The sequence below is a fragment of the Pongo pygmaeus genome, chromosome 6 (assembly GCF_028885625.2).
Source record: "Pongo pygmaeus isolate AG05252 chromosome 6, NHGRI_mPonPyg2-v2.0_pri, whole genome shotgun sequence".
Taxonomy (NCBI): domain Eukaryota; kingdom Metazoa; phylum Chordata; class Mammalia; order Primates; family Hominidae; genus Pongo; species Pongo pygmaeus.
Genome location: NC_072379.2, coordinates 18,595,452 through 18,614,814, shown reverse-complemented (window position 1 = coordinate 18,614,814; position 19,363 = coordinate 18,595,452).

The following is a 19,363-nucleotide window of genomic DNA, read 5'->3' as shown; positions in this document are numbered from 1 at the left end:
TTCAGCCTGGGCAACAGAGAAAGACTACAACTCAAAAAAAAAGAAAGAAAGAGAAACAGAGAAGAAAGAAAAAAAGAAAGACAGTGAGAGAGAGAGAAAGAAGGAAAGAAAGAAAGAAAGAAAAAGAGAGAGAGAGGGAGGGAGGAAGGGAGGAAAAGAAAAGAAAGAAGAAAGAAAGGAAAGAAAGAAGGAAAAAAGAAAGAAAGAAAGAGAAAGAAAGAAAGAAAAAAGAAAGAGTTCTCACAATTTTACTCCCTTGGAAAACACTCAAATTTCTGGAACAGAGTCCAATGGGCTTACCTTTATCATGTGCCAATTCCTTGGAAGGGTTCTGGGAATGGATTGGGGAAATTAGATACCTTGACAGCCTGTCTTATCAAGACTGCTTGCCTCCCAAGGAAAAATCGGAGTACTGGTACCAACAGAAGAGGAGGATGAGATGCTGGAGAGGAAAAGTGACTCACTTGAGGAGTGACCTTTCAGCTAACCCTTGAAAGATAATCAAGAAATACACAGGTGGACATTAGAGGCCAAGAAGATGCTAGGAATGAGTACATGGCCATCAGAAACAACTTGGTGTGTTCAAGGAACCAGCAAACATACATGGATGTGACATCGACTGAGAGGAAAAGCTGGAAGAAGAGCATATTCAGCTGAAATGATTAAGAGTTTAGTTGAGCGGTGGCTCATGCCTGTAATCCCAGCACTTTGGGAGGTCGAGGCAAGCAGATCATGAGGTCAAGAGATTGAGACCATCTTGGCCAACATGGTGAAACCCCGTCTCTACTAAAAATACAAAAGTTAGCTGGGCAGGTGGCGGGCGTCTGTAGTCCCAGCTACTCGGAAGGTTGAGGGAGGAGAATTGCTTGAACTCAGGAAACGGAGGTTGCAGTGAGCCGAGATCACACCACTGCACTCCAGTCTGGCAACAGAGCGAGACTCTGTCTCAAAAAAATAAAAGAGTTTAGTTGAGGAGCTCTATGGTTGGAAAAGTCAGTGAAAAGCAGCAAATCATTAAATTAGAAGTTGCATACGTGAATAATGGCTTAGAAGAAAGATCTGGATGGCATGTAAATTGAGGAGTTATTGACATATAAGTGAAAATGGAGGTGACCACCAGGCGAACAAGCATAAGAGAAGATGGTCCATGGTCAAGCCCTGAGGATTTGCAACACTTAGAGCAGTGGCACCCTCCAAAGTGTTTCTGATTTCACCTCCATCAGTAAACATTTTTAGTTTATACCCCCAGTGCACATGTTCATTTAAAATTTTGTACATGTGCTACTGTGCTTAAATATTGTGTCTACCACAAAACACACATACACACACACGCACACACACACACACACACACACGCGAAATTTTGGAGGATGAGATTTTTAAAATTAAAGCTGATTAAAATAGAAATTATTATAAATTGGGAGGCTACTGATTTAGAGGTTGAAATAGAAGAATATGAGCCAGACAAGCTGTGGCTAGAGAGGAAGGGGGAAAACTAGTGTCTTAGTCTGTTTCTGTTGCTATAAAGGAGTACCCGAGGCTGGGTAATTTATATGGAAAAGAGAGGCTGGGCACAATGGTTTACACCTGTATTTCCAGCACTTTGAGAGGCCAAGGCAGGAGGATTTCTTGAGGCTGGGAGTTTGATACCAGCTCGGGCAACAGAGGGAGACCCAACGAACAAATGAACAGAAGGAAGGAAGGAAGGGAGGAAGGGAGGGAGGGAGGGAGGAAGGAAGGAAGGAGAGAGAGAAAGAAAGAAAGGAAGGAAGGAAGGAGAGAGAGAAAGAAAGAAAGGAAGGAAGGAGAGAGAGAGAGAGAGAGAAAGAAAGAAAGAAGGAAAGAAAGGAAGAGAAAGAAAGAAAGAAGAAAGAAAGAAAGAAAGAAAGAAGGAAAGAATTGATCAGCCATGGTTTTGTGAGAAACAAACTCACCCATCCAAACCTAAAGAATGGACTCAGAGAACCAGAGAACAGCAAAAGTGAGACTTTTAATGACAGTCTTGCAAGATCAGGTGTCTGATGGGGAGGCACAGCCAGCACAGTTTCAACAAGCAATTTATCCCCTAGTGTGCAGGCCCCTCCTCTGGTTCCTCATAGGCTGAGTACTATGGGATCACAATCTTCCTGGACATTGCCTATTGATTGTTGGGTAGGGGCTTTAGGTTGGTTTGTTTTTTGTTTTTGTTTTTGTTTTTGTTTTTTTTTGGGGGGCGGGGTTGTCTTGCTGCATGTTGTTGCAGTCCACAATGCATTGCAATTCTAGTTAGTTCAGGAGCTTTTTGACTTCTGACCTAAGTAGCTGGGCAGGCTGATAAGAACAGACAAAGGGGGCTATTTTGCCAGCTAGTAAACTTTTATCTTAGACTAAACTTTTTTGGTTCGAATGAGGGCAACTAAGGGTGGGGGCGCCAACAAGCAGGTATTGGCTATCCAAGCAGGGGCCTAATATATCCTGTTTCTTCTGTAGTTTGGTTACCAAGCGCCAAGCTAAGGGGCTTTGTCTTGGAAATTGACTACTGTATACATTATTTCCTTCAGTGGCAGATATCTGATGACCCAGCTACTCAGGAGGTTGAGGCAGGAGGATCCCTTGAGCACAAGACTTGAAAGCTACAGTAAGCTATGATTGCACCATTGTACTACAGCCTGGACAACAGAGCAAGACACTGTCTTTTAAAAAACATAAGAGAAGAGGTTTGTTTGGCTTACAGTTCTGTAGGCTACAAAGAACCACAGCACCAGCATTTGCTCCTGGTGAGGGCTGCAGGCTGCTTGCCCTCATGGTGGAAAGTGAAGGGGAGCTGGCATGTGCAGACATCAAGTGGCAAGAGAGGAAGCAAGAAAGAGAGGAGGGAGGTGCCAGGATCTTTTTATTTTATTTTATATTTATTTATTTATTTATTTATTTATTTTGAGACAGAGTCTTGCTCTGTTGCCCAGGCTGGAGTGCAGTGGTGTGATCTTGGCTCACTGAAACTTCTGCCTCCCAGGTTTAAGTGATTCTCCTGCCTCAGCCTCCCAAGTAGCTGGGATTACAGGTGTGCACCACCACACGCCCAGCTAATTTTTTGCATTTTTAGTAGAGACAGGGTTTCACCATGTTGGCCAGGCTGGTCTCAAACTCCTGACCTCAAGTGATCTGCCCGCTTTGGTTTCCCAGAGTGCTGGGATTACAGGCATGAGCCACCATGCCCAGTCACCAGGCTCTTTTTCACAACCAGCTCCGGCAGGAACGAACAGAGTAAGAGCTCATTCACCTCCCCTCACCCAAGTCATTAACTTATTCATGAGTGACTCAAACTCTTCCCACCAGGCTCCAATTCCAACATTAGGAATCAAGTTTCAACGTGAGTTTGAAGAGTCAAATATTCAAACTATAGCAACTAGAAAAATAGGAAGTCAAGAAGTTTTTTAAAAAGTGTTTCAGGCCAGCCATGGTGGCTCACGTCTATAATTCCAGCATTCTGGGAGGCTGAGGAGGGCAGATCACATGAAAGAAGTAGGATATAATACATGTAACAAAAGACATAAGAGAAAGAAGACAACAAGAATCATATAAACTTAAGGCCAGAAGTTCAAAACCAGCCTGGCCAAAATGGTGAAACCCTATCTCTTCTAAAATATACAAAAATTAGCCAGGTGTGGTGGCACACACCTGTAATCCCAGCTACTTGGGAGGCTGAGGCAGGAAAATCACTTGAACCCAGGAGGTGGAGGTTGCAGTGAGCCGAGTTCATGCCACTGCACTCCAGCCTGGGTGACAGAGTGAGACTCCATCCCAAAAAAAAGTGTTTCAAAAAAACAGTGATTACGATATCAAATATTGCTGAGGAATCTAGTAAAATAAGAGGCAAGAAAAGTCTTTTGGATTTTGCAATACGGTGGACGTTGGTAACTCTGACTGGAGCTGTTTCCATGGTGAAATGAGTATGAAAGCCACACTGGAGAGTTGAAAATAAATGGGCATGAACTCAGTTAATGATTCAAACTACTTACAAGGTGAGAATCATCACTATCACTTACAAATGAGGAGATCAAGGCTCAGAGCTGTAAAGAATGTGCCTTTGGTTTTTACATTGCAGGAGAAGAGTGAAAATTTAATGCCAAGCCTGCCCGGATTTACAATGCTCGGATTCTTCCATTAAAGAAAGCTAATAGGTATAAAAATGTCATTAGGTAGAAGCAGGGCCTGGGTTAATGTGGGAACAACTGCTCGTAAATAGCGCACTGTTGGTGGCAGAGCATTCTGGGAATTCCAGTTGAGGAGAAGAAGTTGGAACCCAGCCAAGAGCAAAACACCTCACCTCAGGTCTCCTAAGCAACAGAAAGATTCACTCAACCTCTGAAAGTTGATCTCAGTATGGTGGAGTTTTGTCTTAGGAGGAGGGTAGGTTCTAAAGTCAGCCTATAAGATGAGAATGCTGTCATGTAAAAATGGCCCTTGAAAAGTCTGTCCAATGAGATTAACATTCTATTTCTCAGTAAGTCCAACCAGGCAAGGTTTTCTCCTGCAAGGACCGAACTTCACTTTTTGTGTTTGGTTTGTTTTGTTTTTTGGGACTTTTAAAATAGGCTTCCAATTTCTTAAACATTGTTTTTCATTGGTACATAATATTTGTACATATGTATGGGGCACATGTGATATTTTGACACAGAATTATTGTTTTTGGAATGAGTATCCGATGACACAATTGACTTGCACTGAGGGGCCATTTTCTATGAAAAATACATCTTTTTTTCGGGTAGGAGACAAAGTCTGTCACTCAGGCTGGAGTGCAATGGCACAATCACAGCTCACTGCAGCCTCAAACTCCTGGGCTCAAGTGATCCTCCTGCCTCAGCCTCCCAAGTAACTGGGACTACAGGCGCATGCCACTATGCTTGGCTAATTTTCACTTTTTTTTTTTTTTTAAGAGATAGAATCTCTCTGTGTTGCCCAGGCAGATCTTGAACACCTGGCCTTAAGCAATCCTCCTGCCTCAGCCTCCCAAAGCACTGGGATTACAGGCATGAGCCCCCACACCTGGCCTGTGAAAAATATATCTCTTGAAACACAAGATGAACACTCAGCCCAGAGTAACCCTAGAACCAGAAGACAAATCAAGAAGCAGATTCACACCTCCCTTCACACACAGCCTGCTGGGGCACACATTCAGCAGGTAGACCTGATATTTAAATAGTCCATGGTATTTAAATTGTTCTCACTCTTGTCCAATTATTTTGGAATAATAAGGATTGAACTTCCCCTCCCATCATAAATAACTTGAAAACTAGACAAACTGTTTTTAACTATGTATTCTTTTTTTAAATTTTGATTTTTTTTTTTTGAGACAGGATCTTGCTCCGTTGCCCAAGCTGGAGTGCAGTGGCATGATCATGGCTCACTGCAGCCTCAAACTCCTGGGCTCAAGTGATCCTCCTGCCTCAGCCCCCGAGTACCAGGGACTACAGGTGCATGCCACCATACCCAGTTATTTTTTAAAATTATTTTTTGTAAAGACAGGGAGTCTCGCTTTGTTGCCCAGGCTGGTCTTGAACTCCTGGTTTCAAGTGATCCTCCCATCTCAACCTTCCAAAATGCTGGGATTACCAGTGTAAGCCATCACAACCAGCCTGAATCAACTGTTTTCAGATGTTGGGCCGTAGATGGCAAAGAACTATGAACCCTGGAGAAGAGAAACAAAGGAAGTAAGCCCTAAAATTGCCCAGGCTCCCTTCCAGACCAGGGACCTAGGGAGGACAATACAACAGGACCTTCTTAGTAGAGAATATAGAGCTTGAAGCTTGGAGAGGCTGAGGCAGCTGGAAATTCAGGACAGAGTCCTGGAAAGGAGGGAGCTATGCAATTAAAATGCTTCATAAATCTGCATAGGAATGCCCTTGTTTCTTTGCTGAGTACTAGGTTGTACGTGCATAAAGTAAAACTGCACCAGGCCAAATAAAAAATGACTTGGGAGTTGTAAGCTGAACAATTGCCAGAGCTCACACAAAATGGAAAGACATCTGAGCTCCAACCAGCCAGACTGGTGTTTGTTGATCACTGGGTCATCCAGTGGAGATCCCAGAGACTCCCACTCTAGCGGTAAGGCTCAACTCTCTTTGAAGTAAAGGCTACTCTAGACCTACCCCAGCAAAGTTCAAATGGATCAAAGTGATCTACAAGTAACTTACCTACTTGCCAAGGACACAACACTATTTGAAGGAAGAAAACAAACTAAAATATGATTTGACATGCTAAGAAGCAGGCAAACGTATTCTCATATTCTCTCCCTGATATGTGTATAGTCGAATTTGCAGGAGGTGAATGGGACACAGCATTGCTCCACCCTAAATACCTAACTCCATGCTGGTTCTTTGATTTGCAATGTTTTATGCATGTGTTTCTTCCTTTGCACATAGGCAGCTCTTTCTGCCTCCCAATCCTCTTCTTCCTGGTCTCTTGTGTTTTTGCTAAAGAAAAATTGGAGAAGTCTAAATGTCCCAACTACTCACTTTATGTTAATTGCATAGAAACATGACTTCTGGAAGTGATCATAGCTTTCATCACAAAAGAAAAAAAACAGATGTATATAATTCACATTAGAGACATAATGTCCCCTTTAAAGCATAGTCTTGATGGTTTAAAATATTATTTTTATTGTACTTTGTTTGGAACATTGTGTATCTGTTACTAAATGCCAGGAGTTTGATCTAGGTCCCATTGCTCGCACACAGAAAGCCAATCACTGAGACAACAAGTATTGCCAGGGAAGAAGGCTCTAATTGGGTGCTGCAGCCAAGCAGATGGGAGATCAGTCTCAAATCCATCTCCCTGATGACTAAAATTATGGGATTATATGGCAAGGAAGAAATGTAACCATGTGTGGGAAAATAGGAATTAGGGAGGGGAAAGAAATAAGAGTTGGTCAACAGGAAGCAGGTGGTTGCTTAGGCAATCATGATGGGTGAGGGGTCTGGTGTCTCTTTGTTTAGATGCAATAATCTGGTAACGTCCCATTCCTTCATACTATCAGGTAGGCCTAATGATTGGTTTCCTGAGAAAGGAACTCAACTAAGACAAATGCAACTTTCTCAAGTTTCGAGACTAGGAAGGTTAATTTCTATGTTTATTCAAAAGAAGCCATAAACATCAGTTCTATAGCACAACTGGGCTGGTTTCATGGCATTTAAGTAGCAAAATTCCAAGTACTGTGAGGTTTCATTCCATGGGATAAAATATAGGATGTTTATCTTCCAAAGCTGTGTATCAGATGAAAGAAAGTAGGACACAATACATGGAACAAAAGACATAAGAGAAAGAAGACAACAAGGATCATATAAACATAGATCTGAAACCCGGGACAACATAAAGTAAGCCAAGTATTAAGGTTGAGTAGGGAAGAATTTTAGCATAAAAGTGGAAGGCTTGGCTGTGGATTTAGACCCTGGGTTGAATCATGCAATTACCATTGACCAATTCTGTGACTTGGGGCCAGTTCTTTGCCCTCCATTAGCTTGACACACTTTCCAGCTGTGTATCCTTGGGCAATTAACTCAGTTTCTTTGTCCTCAGTTTTCTTCTTTATAAAATAAGAATGAAAATAATACTTATATTGTGGGGTTGTATTGAGTATTAGATGAGTTAGGAATGCATTTAAAGTGCTTATTACAATACCTAGAGCATGGTAATTACTCAATGTTAGCCATCATTATTATTCTTATTATCTCACTTTATTATTATTATAGTCTCATCTGTATAACAGGTATGTTATCACCTGTCTCTAGCGCTTGACATAAGGATCAAATCGAATATAAGCATAAATCCTCAAGCACATTGCCTAGGATAGTATAGATGCTTGGTAAATACTATATATTATTCAAGAGATAATATTCGTGTTATTAATTAATATTCATATACTTAATATTAATATATTAATATCACCAATATGAATATATTCACATTCATATTGTTAATATGAATGTTTTATTAATAATTGAATATTAATATTCATAATGTAAATATTAATATATCATTATTGAATGATACATATTATTAAAGAAATAATATATAGCACTTATCAAGCATCTATAATACAGATGGTTGGATAAATTTGAATACATAAAAATGTTAAAGTTCTGTATCTACCAAAACATTAATGAGAATAAAAGACAAACAGGAAAATTTTTGCAACAAATGATAGCCTTAAAAAAAAAAAAGTTTCTACCCTACAACCCAGCAATTCCGCTACTAGGAATCTACCCAAAGGAAAAAAAATCAGTATACCAATGGGGTACCTGCATTTGCATGTTCATGGAAGCACTGTTCACAATAGCAAAGATATGGAAACAACCTAAATGCCCATCAACAGACAAATGGGTAAAGAAAATGTGGTAAATATACACAAGGGAATACTACTCAGCCATAAGAAAGAATGAGAGCCTATCATTTGCAGCAACATAAGTGGAAATGCAGGTCATTATGTTAAGTGAAATAAGCCAGGCACAGAAAGACAAATACCACATTTTCTCATTCATATATGGGAGTTAAAAATCTTGATCTAGTGGAAGTAGAGAATGGAGTGATAAGACACCAGAAACAGGGCAAGGGCTGGGGGAGGAATGAAGAGAGGTTGGTTATGGGTGCAAACACACAGTTAGTTAGAAGAAATAAGTCTTAATGTTTGATAGCAGACTAGGGGGCCTATGCTTAGCAACAATATTATGTATCTTTTTTTTTTTTTGAGGTAGAGTTTTGCTCTGTCGCCCAGGCTGGGGTACAATGGCGCAGTCTCAGCTCACTGCAACCTCTGCCTCCTGGGTTCAAACGATTTTCCTGCCTCAGCCTCCTGAGTAGCTGGGACTACTGGTGCGTGTCACCACACCTGGCTAATTTTTGTATTTTTAGTAGAAACAGGGTTTCACTATGTTGGCCAGGTGGGTCTTGAACTCCTGACCTCATGATCCACCCACCTCAGCCTCCCAAAGTGCTGAGATTACAGGCATGAGCCACCGCGCCCGGCCAATATTATGTATCTTTGAAAGTAACTGGAAGATAGGATACCAACTCATAAATACCAACCCATAAAATAATACCAACCCATAAAAATGCTAAACATAGAAGGTGATGGATACCTCAATGACCCTGACTTGATCATTACACATTCTATGCATGCAACAAACACATGTACCCCATAAATATGTACATTACTATAATATAGATCAAAAAATAGAAAAATAAATAAATAAACAGTTTCTATAAATTGATTGAAAAATATAAAGACCCTAGTGGATAAAGGGACAAAAGACTATAATTTATAGGTCAGTGTTGTATGTAGAAACTTAAATAAATAAATAAAAATTGAAAATAATTCACAGGGGATGGGCAAAGTGGCTCATATCTGTAATCCCAGCACTTTGGGAGGCCAAGGTGAGCAGATCACTCAAGCCCAGGAGTTCAAGACCAGCCTGGGCAACCTGGGGAAACCCTGTCTCTATAAAATAAAATTTATAATAAAAATAATAATAATTTATAGGAAGATATATACATAACTAATAAATATGTAAAGTATTACTTAAGATCATTAATATTCAAATAAATATAAATTAAATAACAATGAGGTAGTAAACTACTATTTCTGAAAAGTCATCTGGCAAAATGTATCGATAATCTCAAAAATGCCTCTGCTCACATAACCAATCCTGCCTCTTCTAGGGATATATTCTCAGGGAATAACCAGAAAAGTGGACAAAGATTTATGACTAAGACATACTTATGGTATTATTTATAACAGTTGTGCTCAGGTGAAGATATTATAAGTTGACTGTTTCTGTTTTTCATAACCTTAATGTTGTTACAGTGTTGCTTTAACAAAAAACACATATTGGAAAAAAGCTCACTTTTATATTAAGACATAGCATCACCTAGAGAGATTTTCAAATGCTTTTAGTCAATAATTGCTCTTCTTGGGCACTCAAAAAAATGCCTTAATGTGTCATTGCAGTTGTAGATTTAGGGAAAGGTATATTTGTCTTCTGAAGTGCCAGTGTTAGTTGCGTGTATATGTGTGACATTGTTGGTGATTAGCTAATAATGGGGTTTTGTAAGTAATAGATTTTCATCTACAATAGAGGCAGTCATTCCGTCCCGCTAACAAGAACACAGGAGCTTGAGAATTCTCTAAGAAGTCAAACAATCTCAGTTGAGTGTACTGGGTCAAACCAGTGAGGACAGAGTCCAGGGCCACCAGAAACGGCTGACTGTGTGTCGTTGATTGAGAAGCTCATCAGCACCTTGCAACATTACCACTCCCTACCATTAGCAAGCTTGCATCTTTGAGAGACTAAAGAAATGTCAAAAAGCTGAGAGCCCTTGCTTTTTTTGGTAAGTAATTTTTTTAAGAGCAATGGTGTTTAGAGTAGTCATGGTCTAGAGTCACTCTGCTAGCCTAAAAGTCCCTGAAGACATCACTTTCAACAACTTTATTTTTGGAACCTCTTGCCAAAAAGCAAAATCATTTTTTGGAGTGAAGGCTCTAGTTGAGAGGACTAATGGCACTTTTTACCTCCATTGCACTTCCACTCACTCAGGGAAAGAAAAATCCAATACTGCATGTTCAATTGAGTCCAGGGTGTTACCTTTTAGACACAGAATCACAGAGCAGAAAGAAACCAGAAAGTTCTGGTCTGGTTGTCTGGATGTCTCAGCGCAGATGTAAAAACCAAGCTGTCTTGGGGTCAGGAGCAGGGAAGATTCGTGACTATCCTTAATCAGTCCTGGCCATATAGACCACTCGCATAGAGCAGATACTTCCTGGCCCTATTGAGCAGAGAAACTATGAATGCCTATGAATGCTTCTTGAAGATTTGCTGTCTGTATCTTTCACAGAGAGTCTTTGGAGAGAAAAATATTCCTTAATTCTCCCAGCCAGGGGCCTTTGTACAGCCACAAGCAATTATTTCCTGTCCCCTGACCCTCTGTCCTCTGGCACACTCAGTATTCTGTGGGTGATCCTCATTGATTCAGTGCTGGGACTGCCAGGATGGTGTCCCTGACACTCCCCGTAACCCAGAGACAAGTGCATTAGACATTTGCAGCCCACCGAGAGTGGCGCTGCAGTTATTGGCAGGTGTGGGGCTGAGTCAGACAAATTGATGCTGCAGCTGGGGGAAGGTAGGCACCTTCAGCGTCCTGACAGAGGCATGTGTCAGGCCCGCCACCCTCCCATCAGGCCAAAGGACAGCCAAGGGTCACTGGTGCCTGAGAATCCCAATCAGGCTTCCTGAGTAGTCAGCCCCAGGTGGAGGGGCAGGCTGACAACCGGCTTTTGCACCTGTGGTCAAAAATGACTCCCATGACAGTGATCTCAATGGAATGCAGCACTAACTCTCTTTCCATGGCATAACCTAAGCATGTTTTAGTTTTTAAAAGGAAAAGAAGCTGGGCACAGTGGCTCACGCCTGTAATCCCAGTGCTTTGGAAGGCCAAAGTGGGAGGATCCCTTGAAGTCAGCAGTTCAAGTTGAGGCTGGGCGACATAGAAAGACCCCATCTCTATAAAAAAATTTAAAAATCAGCTTGGTGTGCTGGTGCACGCCTGTAGTCCCAGCTACTCGGGAGGCTGAGGTGGGTGAGTCCCTTGAGTGCAGGAGTTCGAGGCTGCAGTGAACTGTGATCGCACTACTGCACTCCAGCCTGGGCAACAGAGCTAAATCTTATCTCTAAAAAAAAAAACAAATAAGTAAAACAGTGTACCCATCTCCATTTAATTAACTGAACCTCCCAAAATCTGGGGATGGGAGGAGATTCGTTTGGCAGCTGCTGCAGCCAATAAGGGTTGATTCTGTGGGCTGAGCCCAGGTCTTGGCACAGTGGCCTGTGTGGGCTGCAGGCTGCAGAGTTGGGAGGACCCCACAGACATTGCTGGTGCCCCCTCGGCCAGCACCTCTATCTTCCCCTGGAAACTGGACCAGACATATGCTTGGGGAAAACGTTTATAAGAGAGAAAGGATGTCGCTAAGGGAAATAGCTCTTCCACGCCTGACCTTCCCCTCCCCAACCCCAGTCACATCCTGGACCCCAACATTACGCAGAATGCTCTTTCTTAGAAGTTTTAAAACAGGCCAGGTGCAGCAGTTCATGCCTGTAATCCCAGCACTTTGGGAGGCCAAGGTGGGCGAATCACTTGAGGTCAGGAGTTCAAGACCAGGCCAGCCAACATGATGAAACCCTGTCTCTACTAAAACATACACAAAAATTAGCCAGGTGTGGTGGCACACACCTGTAATCCCAGCTACTCGGGAGGCTGAGGCAGGAGAATCACTTGAACCTAGGAGGTGGAGGTTGCTGTGAGCCAAGATCATGCCACTGCACTCCAGCCTGGGTGACAGAGTGAGACTCTTTCAAAAAAAAAAAAAACATTGAAAATGCACCTTGACAGTTCAGCCCTCTTGTTTTCTGCCTGCCCTTATTAGTATGATTATTAAATATTATCTAGAGCTCTGACCTTGATGCTTTCTGATCTTCATCCCCCACCCCCACCTTTGGCTCCATCTCTTTCCTACCCAGCCTGACGTCCAAGGTAAACATCCAGCAACATAGCAGCCAGTACTTGCAAGTTCATGCCTCTCCACTTTCCCACCACCCTACCTGTAAATTGCCATGTTGGGACCAATCCAACTGTTTGGTTTCTTTTCTCTTCCTCCAAAATCACCAAGTGCTATCAGGAAAATTGCACAAATATCCAAGTTGTAAGCCCACAGATTCATCGTTGGCTTCTTTTTATTTTATTATTATTATTTTTTAGAGACAAGGTCTCACTCTGTCGTCCATGCTGGAGTGCCGTGGCGTGATCATAGCTCACTGCAGCTTCCAACTCCTGGGCTCAAGCAATCCTCCCACCTCAGCCTCCTAAGTAGCTGGGACTACAGGCACATGCCACCACACACAGCCAATTTTTTTTACTGATGAGGTCTTACTATGTTGCCCAGGCTGGTCTCAAACCCTTAGTCTCAAGTGATCCTCTCACCCTGGGCTCCCAACGTGCTGGGATTACAGGCATGAGTCACCTCACCCAGCCCAGCTCCAACACATTCTAGCTACATGACTGAGGGCAATTTATAGCTTTGGGAATATGGAGAAATAATCACCCTTACTTCATAAAGTTACTGTGAGAATTAAACAAGGTGATGCAATGTGAAACACATAGCAGACTGCCTAGCTCAGAGTAAAAGCTTTATAAATGTTAGCCATTATTATTAATAATATGAAGGTTCCTCCATAGGCATGTAGAGCAAAACTGTAATCTTTTTAAAACCCTTGGCAATCATAAGCTCTAAGGCAAGTTTGAATTAATAAGTTTTCGATGAATTTGGTTTTCAAAGGCATATGAGATTAAAAATGTATGATATTTTATGTTTGGGTATAACAGCAAGCTTCATCATATACTTCATATCTCCAGTGAAATAAGAAACAAGTCTTCAAGCCCATTTAAATTGAGAAATCCAACAGGGAAAATACAAAGATGTCTATATTGAGTATTCATGCTTCAAAGAAGTTTAGAAAGAACTCCAGCAGTTTTCTTGATTGGTTAAGGCTTTCTTTTGCCTTCTCTAGAGGACCTAATGGTAAAATAACATATCATATTACTTCCTCCTCTACCTCTTAAAATATTGAGAGATATACATTTGTATGGGTTTGAGTATAATGCATCATATTGAATTATCAACTTTCTCTCCTGAAGATTGCTAATATCTGCCTCCCACTGGACCAAAAGAAAACAAAACAAATCTAACTAGACTTCCACGAAACATTTTTTTTAAAAACAGGATTATCATTCTATACATGGAAACTGCATGAATAATTAATTTGCAGAGTTTTGATAAATTTCATTCACAAATACTTTGCGGTTTACTGAGAGTTATTAACTCAAACTGTATTTTTAGACAAAGCCTGGAAGGATGCTGTGGGTCAATGTAAGTCCTGAAAAAGTGACCAGATGTCAACAGAATAAATGAGGCATGCTTTGGGCCTGGTTCCTCACCACTTTTTTTCTGGTCAGTTAACATAGTCCAATTATATTTGAGGCTTAAGACTGAGCTGTATTTTTAAAAAAACTAGGCCAGTCATGGTGGCTCACACTTATTATCCCAGCACTTTGGGAGGCTGAGACAGAAGGATAGCTTGAGGCTAGAATTTTGAGATCAGCCTGGGCAAAATAGTGAGACCCCCCTATCCCTACAAAAAAATCTAAAAAATTAGCTGGGTGTGGTGACGTGTGCCTATAGTCCCAGCTACTCAGGAAGCCGAGGCAAGAGAATCAGTTAAGCCCACAAGTTTAAGGCTGCAGTGAGCTGTGACTGCACCACTGAACTCCAGCCTGGGCAACAGAGCAAGACCCTGTCTCTAAAAATATCAATTAATCAAAAAAATAAATAAATAAATAAATAAATAAAAATATCAATTAATCAATCATTAAAAATATAAGACATGGTCCTTGATTTTAGGGGGTGTTATGGGCTCAACCGTGTCCCCTGCAAAATTCATCTGTTGAAGCTCTAATTCCTAACTCAGAATGGGGCTGTATTTGGAGATAGGGTCTTTAAAGAGGTAATTAAGTTAAAATGAGGTCATAAGGGCAGGGTCTCATCCAATATGATTGCTGTCCTTGTGAGAAGAGATTAGGACCCAGACACACAAAAGGAAGTCGTGTGAAGATAAAAGGAGGAGAGGGTCAACTACAAACCATGGAGAGAGGCCTTAGTAAAAACCAACCCTGCTGACACCCTGATCTCGAACTTCTAGCCTTCAGGATGGTGAGAAAATAAATTTCTGTTCTTCAAGTCACCCAGCCTGCAGTATTTTGTTATCGCAACCCTAGCAAACTAATACAAGGTATTCATCAGTTTTATTATTTTTTATCATTGTCATTCCCCAGAGCGTTTTGCCTTCCACAATCTCAATTATTTGCATCATCTCTGGCTACAGGCACGTGGGTTTTCTTCCCAGGGTCTTCTCTGGCCCGGTCACCTGACCATGCAAGGTGACATTGGGTGAGATTTATGTCTCCTTTGGTCTCTGTCACTTCCCCAATGAGGAAGGCATTCCCTGGAGGCTACCCCAGTCCTCTGTGCTTTTTTGTTTTGTTTAGAGACAGGGTCTTGCTCTGTTGCCCAGGCTGGAGTGTAGTGGTGCCATCATAGCTCACTATAACCTCAAACTCCTGGGCTCAAGGGATCCTCCCTCCTCAGCCTCCCAAGTAGCTGGGACTACAGGAGTGCACCACCACACCCAGCTAATTTTTTAATTTTTACAGTGATAGGATCTCGCTACATTGCCCAGGCTGGTCTTGAACTCCTGGGCTCAAGAGATACTCCCACCTCAGCCTCTCAAAGCACTGGGATTACAGGTGTGAGCCACTGCACCTGGAAAGCCCTCTGTTTTTGATCAAAGAGTCTTCAGTCCTTAATTCTCTCAACAAGCACATATTAACTGATCCCCCTTGGGAATCCTTGGGAATCTCTCTGATCACCCCAAGCATCTCCTGGTATTCTCACTCTGCTGCACAAACCTCCACCTGCTTTCCTAGAGCTACTTGGGAGGCTGAGGTGGGAGAGTGGCTTGAGCCCAAGAGTTCAAGGTTATAGTGAGCTATGATGGCACCACTACACTCCAGCCTAGGCAACAGAGCAAGACCCTGTCTCTAAACAAAACAAGATAACACAGAGACTGATGTAGCCTCCAGGGAATTCCATTATTCCAGGAGGCTCGGCACCCTCCCAGAAAAGTCCCTGTCTAGAATCTGAGACATCTGTCAACTTCTCCCCTTGGTCTCAAGCCACAAGCCTGCTATTAACACATGCTTAGCGAGTGCTGCTTTTGGCCCCAAACCAAATATTTCAGGCTTTTTTCTGTTGAATTACAACCCTTTACACACCTCTTATTCATTCCTTTTGCCAACTATTGTCTTCAAATATTTGTCTAGTAGAGGATAAACTTTCTGTGTCGCTCTAGAGGACAGCATTAGGACCTGTGTGTAGAAATTATGGAAAGGCATTTGTTTTTTCTGTAAAAGGGCAAAGTTTTTAGCATTTATAGCTAACATTAGAATGGCATGTCTTGCAAAGAAATGACCTTCCTGTTCTCAGCAGTTGACAAGCAGAGGTAGAATAACTGTTTGTATTCTTCTTCTCCTTTCTCCCCTATTTTTTCTTATTCTTTATTTTCCTGCTATGTGCACTAATGATGGGAACAGTACTACATTGCTCATCCTGCCCATGTAGGTGTGCAGAGTTTACGCTTGATTCTCATCTCTCCTTCTGTTAAGGAAGCAGGAGCTTAGAAGAGCCAGAGTAATGCCATTTCCAGTTCAACTGCATCTTGAGACTAATAAGGCACATTCCTTGCCAGTCATGACCCATGGTTCTAAGACATTTGCAGCTAAGGGAGCAGCTTAGCAATGTCTGCAAGGACAAACTCCTACAACAACAGAATGTCCAAATGTCCCCAAACCCATAATAATATATGCTTTCAAGATCATTGTAGTTATGCTTTGATGTATTTACACACAAAATGTCAAGGATAGTGATATGGTTTGGATCTCTGTCCCCACCCAAATCTCATGTTCAATTGTAATCCCAATGTTGGAGGTGGGGCCTGTTTGAAGGTGCTTGGATCATGGGGTTGGATCCTTCATGAATGGTTTAGCACCATCTCCTCAATGCTATTCTCATGGTAGTGAGTGGGTTATCACGAGATCTGGTTGTTTACAAGTGTGTTGCATCTCTCACACCATCTCTTGCTCCTGCTCAGGCTGTGTAAGAGGTGCCTGCTTCTCCTTCCCCTTCCTCCATGATTGTAAGTTTCCTGAGGCCTCCCCAGAACCCAAGCAAAGCCAGCATCATGCTTCCTTTACAGCGTGGCCAATTAAAGCTTATTTCTTTATAAATTACCCAGTCCCAGGTATTTCTTTATAGCAATACTAGAACAGACTAACACAGATAAGTATCTTTAAATCAATAGAATAATAAATTTCATCATGCTGTCAGCCCATCTGCACACGGACACAGCTTAGTGTAGTCTTTACATAGACAAGACTCCTGTATAAGAAAAACTTAAAATAAAGCCGGGGCATTCTTCCTCTTGCTTTCTGAGGACATCCTACTCTCTAATGGAGTAATTTTCAATAAACCGTCTCTTCTCACTGCACTCTGTGACTCACCTTGAATTCTTTCCTGCGTGAGATCCAAGAACCCTCTCTTGGGGTCTGGATCAAGACCCTTTTCTGGTAACACTTCTATGCCACACCCACTGGGTGGTTTCAGCCCCAAGTTCATTCACCTCTTCTCACCTTTACCCTAGGTTCTCACCATCTCCTCCTGGGATAGAGCATCTGCCTCTTCACTGGCTGGCCTCCCCATCCAATTCATTCCCTACACTGCATCAAGAATGGCCTCCCTAAAACCCGAATGCACAACGCTTTAGCTGTTATCTCTCAGCTGCACACCCACCTTCTAGATTTTGCTGTGGGGTGCTTGGGCTGAGGCTCTGCAGATCACATTTCTGCTTTGCCAGCCAACTTCCCATGAGGCTCTGCATGAGGAAAAGGGCGCTTCTCTTTCCTGTGCACCTGTTGCTCCCATCAGCTTTGCCCAATGGTTACCAAGCAAAAAGGACTCGCTTCCCAAAACACTAGAAACCAATACTATGACACCAGGTCTTTGAGAAAAGGAAAGCTTTTTATTACAACTTGACTAACAAGGAGATAGGAGTCCAGCTCAAATCTGTCTCCTTGTGCTGGCTTTAAGGCAGTAATGTTTTTTCTGAGACAGGGTCTTGCTCTGTTGCCCAGGCTGGAGTGCAGTGGTGTGATCATAGCTCACACCAGCCTCCACCTTCTAGGCTCAAGCCATCATCCTGCTTCAGCCTCCCAAGTAGCTGGGACCACAGGCAAGCACCACTCAGTTAAGTTAAAACAAACAAACAAACAATTTATAGCGATGAGACCTCACTGTGTTACCCAGGGTGGTCTCAAACTCCTGGGCTCAAGTGATCCTACTTCCCAGACCTCCCAAAGTGCTGGGATTATGTGCATGAGCTACGGCGCCCAGCCAAGGAGGTAATTTTATCAGAAAAGTCTTAGCAGTTGGATTCTGGGGTTAGCAGTTGATTACAAAAGGAAAGGGAGATCTCAAAAGTCCTCAGGCATGCACAGTTATCTCTTCATGCCTCCTCGTGGGTCTCATGTGCAACTTTGGGGGGAGTTAGTGAAAATTCAGGGGCAGTTAGTGTGAAACATGGGGTGGAAATCAGGATGTGACATCAGCAAGCTCATTCTGTACGGACTTCAGTTGGGCACATTGGTTCTAACTGATTTTAACCAGTTTTTAAATCTCACAGACAGAGGGAGTTTCAGCGTTTCAGCAAGCTGTTTCTTTCTTATCTGCCATCCTACAAGCTCAAGAATTTTTTATCAGTCACTGGTTTCTTTAACTCTTTGGGGACACAGTTTCACAAGCAGTGACAATGAGCCCCATGTGGCAGTTGCGTGGCTTCTCTTGACCCTCCCAGAACCAGCCCGACACATGGCTTCTGAGACACAGGCACCAGCTGGGCAGCAACCCCTCTTCGGAGGTTCGAGCACTCACTCTGTATGCCCCTCCTCTGAGCCTCTAGGTCCTCATGAAACTTCTTCATTTTGTTCCCCAAGCCCTGCAGCTGGTAGCCGTGTTCTGCAGTTTTGATCTTGGAATTTCCACCATTCCTTTCTACTCTTCTAGCCCCTCCAGCAAATGGGCAACTAATTCAATAGATGATTGATTGATTGATTGATGAAAGAGATAGATGATAAATATGATAGACAGATAGACTATAGATACATACATGCATGCATACATATATACATAGATGATAGACATGATAGGATAATAGATGGATGATAGATATGATAGATGATAGATACGATAGATAGAGATAGATGATAGATTAGATAAATAGATGATAGGATAGATAGATATGGTAGATAAATAGATATGATAGACTACATAGATAGATATGATAGATAGATTATAGAATAGGTTGATATGATAGATAAGATTAGATAGGTAGATAGATAGATAGATAGATAGATAGATAGATAGATAGATAGATAGAATCGATGTGTGAGACAGAGATTTTTTTAAATTTTAGAGACAGGGTGATAAAACTTAGATGTTGTCCCTTTTAAGTCCCATGTTGAATTGTAATCCTCAATGTTGAAGGTGGGGCCTGATGGGAGGTGTTTGGGTCATGAGCTTGGATCCTTCATGGCTTGGTGCTTTCCTCAAGATAGTGAGTGAGTTCTCACGAGATCTGATTGTTTGAAAGTGTGTGGTATCTCCCCTCCCTTC